Below are 5,201 nucleotides of genomic sequence, written 5' to 3'. Positions count from 1 at the left end.
AAGTCACGACCACTGCTGGTGCTCACTGATCACGGTGATGATGCCCTTGTTCAAGAACTGTCAAGAAACTTCTTGCACACATGCACACGGGTTCGTGAAACGTGCGTGCCTTCTCGGGACACGTATAACACTACATCTCAGCTTACCGCTTACGGAATAAAAGTACATTATACGGCCGCTGGTTTGGTAATACCCACTTGCCATTGGTAGCGTTACCCACCGTAAACAACTGGTTATATAACACATATGCCGCGCTTCAACATATATATGTGTGCGTATAAAATATATACTATCTTTAGCGTCATTTTGTAACGTGTCGCTCATGTAAAAAAGTTACCGCACACTCACCTACCCGCCGCATGCGTCGCATGCGCCGGAAGCCGATGCATGCTTCCTTCGCATGCATCGACTCCCGCGGTACGTGGGATCTGCCGAATTTTTTTCTTACGTTCGCTTATTCTCTTCGCTCAGTGTTACGTCTCCGAAATAGAGAGACTGGCCCTTCTATTTTCCACGCCTGTTCTCTATGTGCTTGCTTTCGCTTATTCCCGAACCACACCTTTCGAGCTTTCTGTCCCGTATTCGCTGCGTGCACCGGAGCTTGAATTATTCTCTCCAACGCATGGAGAAGGGAGTCGGCAGAGCTTAATGGCACGCTTGTCCCGGGCCAGCTCTTTCAGAGTGTGACGGTCTAATATAATTTTCTGTTACCTCCTCATGTATGCAGCCTTCTTAGAGGTACTCCTAGAGTGCTGCCACGAAGCACTGAGTGCGCAGTGTGCCGCTTTCGCTGTCGAAGACGGAATATTTTGTTTGCATCTTTCATTGCAGTTGTGCACTTACGCTGTGTGGGGGCAGGAAGACTTGCGACTTTACATCTGACCCATTAGCGCAATCAGGGCGGCTTGCGAAGTCTAGCTTTTCGGCGTAGTTTAGTTGTACGGATTTATTGTCTGGGGAATGAGGAACGCGCAAACTTTTCTTCATTTGTCCCTGTTTATCTCAGGATTAGCATAAAGGGCAAATAAAATTTTGGTGGATTGCCAATGAGTGAAGCCCAAGAGGAAAGTGAAAAAAAAGGAGGCAATGCACTAGAAATGTAAAAAACGTTCTTGCATGAAAGAAATGGCTGGGAAGGTAAAGTGGGTGTGTTGTTTTAAAAATACTGTTGCTAGTAGGTACTGCGGCCGATTGGGCTTTGACATTAAGCTTAACTTGTAACAGTTCAGCAGAAAGGATTATTTTTAAGCATGAGAGAGCTTGAGAGTGACATACCTTCGAAGATAATGAAATGCACTACAAAATACCGACCGAAAGACGAAAATCGGAAGCCTATTCAACTCCTACTGTTTTATCGAATAAATACGATTACTAAAGTAACCAACACTGAATAAACAACAAATGTAGCTGGAGTAAACGTTCAGACAAAGGGACTTCTCTTCATCGAAACAGCAACTGTTCTTTTGCCAACGCTTATATACGCATGTGCTTTTATTTGAGTTTGATATATCTTACTGAAAAAAAAAAAATACTTTCGCGCAAACATCGCACGTGCATATGCTAAGCGCTATGAGCTGTTGATTGACTTACGGTACATGTCGAGTATGTGTTACCTTACTATTAGGCGGAAAATGAAGCGCAAACAGTCGATTTGTTTGTAAACGCTATGGTATTTACATGGTTCACAACAGTTGTTTCAGGGCATCTACGGTCTTTTGTTTTTGTGCTAACAACAGGAAATCATACCCACTCTCTCTTCTTCTTCCAAGCTACGGCAGAATAACACCAAACTAACTCTATTTTGAGGTATCGTTTCGTTTTGTTTAGTTCAGAAAGAACTGTCAACTACCTCAGCTCTTTGTTACGAACTAGCTCAGTTTGCTGTTATACCAAGTTTCAGAAAGACATGTAAACGAGCCAACGGTTCGAAAGGTGTATTTGTTTCAGACCAGAGCTTCTTCGTCTATTTCATAATGTTATCGTTATCATTATATTTTGCTTCCCTTTTATTAGATGATGAATCATGCTTCTACTTAAGAAGTATATGCATGCTCAGTTGTTATTGAATACGAGAGAGACTGACGCACGCACAGAGGGCCCATTCGAACCTCATCGTCCTCTTTCCTCTATGAGCCCCCATTCTCTATTAAACTACTTCTTTTGCTGCAGTTGTAACAGCCCTGAGAAAATAGATCTTGAAGGTTCTTGTTCTTGTTGAAGGTTCTTGAAGCCTAAAATTAAGAAAATTGTCAGTATCTAGCCCGTTTTTTTTTACATAGATACATTGAACGCCAATATACATGTCGAATACTTCCTTTCCTATTTAGCAGAAAGGGACGGAAAATTTGTCCCGAGTGAAAAATCAATGCTTTAGATTTTATCCATCAAGGGTCACTTTTTTAATTGTAATCTATCACAGCTCCATTTCGCGCATCATAACGGGATCGTTGTGACCAGGCGGGTTTCGTTTGTAATTGTTGTATAATGACGTCCACACCATACATATCGAGACATAAACAATAACCTCAATTATTCGGCGCCCGGTTCCCCAAAATAACGAACTTAGGTACGAGATAAATTTTGACTTGCTATTCACAAAGATTTCGTTTTTTTTTATGTCTGCCTAAAATCGTATATTGTTTGAAGTGAGCTCTCCCGCCTATAACCTGCTGCTTCGATTCTCTGCGACATTACTGTAACGGAAATATAAAAGTGAGACTGCGAAGACGATTATCTCTGTGTGTGTGTGCACGCGCGCGCGCGCGCGCGCGCGCGCGCGCGTGTGTGTGTGTGTGTGTGTGTGTGTGTGTGTGTGTGTGTGTGTGTGTGTGTGTGTGTGTGTGTGTGTGTGTGTGTGTGTGTGTGTGTGTGTGTGTGTGTGTGTGTGTTTCTTTTATTGAGTACCTGCAGGTTTCCGAACGGGGTTCCCACGTATATGCCGGCCGAGAGACCGTGTCTTTCAGCAGCTTACTTGGCCTGCTGGATCGGCGAGAATCGGTGCCCTAGCAAGTCCTGAACTGAGCAGCACCGCCCGCCAACGCGGCCGAAGGTACTCATTCGACTCCGCGTCCCTAGTTTTGGCAATTAGTGCTGGACACTCTCGGACAATAAGCGCTAGTCTGACGCTATTAGTACAGTACTTGCATGAGTTGGTCGTACACAAATGAGGGCAAACGTGATGCATAATGGCGTGATTAATGTGAGTACCTGTTTCTAGTTGGCCGGCATTGAATGTGAAGACAGAAACCAAAAAGAAGGCACCTAGTCAAATCTAAAGCCCAAAAGTTGTCTTCGTATTTTACTGTGCCGGTTTCTCGTGTTTGCTCGTTCTACTGGGTCTGCAAGTAGACCCATCAACAACCTCTCATCTGATGGAGGGGCAGTTTCTATTGTCTTTATTCTCGCATCCTGGGTTGCTAGTTTTCCAAACACAGTTCCCTTTATTGTCCAGTCATTCTATGCTGTGTTTTAAAATAATTTGTATTATTGTGCTTTACTGTTTTTAATAAATGCTTCTAGACATCATAGCTGTCAACGTGTAAGTGACTTCCTCCTTGGGGGCAATGGTATACATCACTGAACAGCCAACTAGTGACCTAACTGTTCTTTTCGTGAAGAAAACAGACACCTGCGATCTCTGAAACGCGGGCTAGGCATGCCGAAATTCTCTCCTGGGCAACGCCGCGATGAGCGCCAGCGCATGCTCGCCCCCTCCCCCTCTCTCTCCTCTCCTACGCTGCCCCCCTCTCGCAAGCCTGCCGACTGCGTTCCCCGCTCGCCCTGTGAGAATTAACGGCCAGGCTACAGGGAAGACAAGACGCGCGTAGCGTTCCTCTTCGCGTTCCACGATGCGAGGTCGGTAGCATGCCCAAAGAATGCCAACAGAACGCGATCGTACAAGTGCTCCGGCTTCGCATCGCCTCATGGTCCCCTTTAGCGGGAAATGATGTTATTTTTTTTCAGTTCTTTCTTTGAATTATCTACAAAAAAAAATGAATACAGCCTTGCACCATTGGTGCCAAGCCAGAAGGAACAACGGAGCTGGACGGCCTACCTTGTTTATCTTCATTTCTCCTGTCACTCTTCATTATGTCTGCTTTTTCTATTACTTCCTCTCTCTCTCTTTATTTCTCTTGATCGCTTTCTAGCACATTCTATCTGGTTTTTCGCTTTCTGCCATTTCTTTCTTCCTCTCTCTCCGTTTTTCTTTATCTTCCTTTCCATCTCTTTGTATGTCGCAATTTGTTTTTCTGTTTCTTTGTTTCTTTCTTCCTCTTTCTGTATAAGTTCTCTGTTTTTTCTATCTCTTTTTCGGTTTGTGCATTTCTTTCTCTATTTTTTCTCTTCCTTCATTTTCTTTGTCCCTATTTTTTCTCTTTCTATTTTTTGTTTACCTCTCCCTTTTTCCCTCTTTCTCTCTCTCTCTCTCTAAGTGCTCGTTCTCTTGCCCATGCGAGTTATTGCATCCCGCGCTGAATATATCGGCGCTGGGCCGCACGCGCTGGGCGCACATTTTCGGTGTGCGAAGCAGCAGAGGAGGAAGAAAGTGCGTGACGGCCAAGTTATTGCTTTCAACGTGCGAGAACTGTAGATGCCATTTATGATGATGATAGTTTTTGTGAAAGCGTAACGGCACAACGGAAAGCCTAATATCTCCACTGTAGAAACTTGAGTAAAATATAAAGAACAGGCCACGAAGCTTTCTGGGAACAGCGAAAAACATGCTTTATTGGTCACCTCGCCCATTTCCTTTTCCGCCAAAGGCGTTGCTACTGGCTAGCACACTTGAAAAAAAAACACAATCATTATTTATTTATTCCTGTTGTGAAAAACAGTTATAAAACATGACACATCGGATACCGCACCCGATATATAACTGTGCGTTCATGACTGTCCAGACATATCCACAAGGTGTTTCAGCAAAGACAAAACTTGTCTTCAGGAAGTCTGGCTGATCCACCTAAAAATTTGACCGCGTCGATGAAGACATAACGTGGCCTAATTACGAAAACAGACGGTCTTTTAGCATAAAATATTTGCTAGTCTTGTATGTGTTGATATCAGCGTAAGATGTTTGATGGAGGGCTTGCAGAAAAAATTGGAGAATTTACGAAAATTTCTTATTTTCGTAGAGATAGCTACAGGCATTTCATGGTGGGGATAACAAAGTAAAAATGAACTTAGGTTTTCAAATAGGGTAC

This window comes from Rhipicephalus sanguineus, chromosome 6 (assembly GCF_013339695.2).
Source record: "Rhipicephalus sanguineus isolate Rsan-2018 chromosome 6, BIME_Rsan_1.4, whole genome shotgun sequence".
Classification (NCBI taxonomy): Eukaryota; Metazoa; Arthropoda; class Arachnida; order Ixodida; family Ixodidae; genus Rhipicephalus; species Rhipicephalus sanguineus.
The sequence above is the reverse complement of the archived record's forward strand: the minus strand, read 5'-3'. Positions refer to the sequence as shown.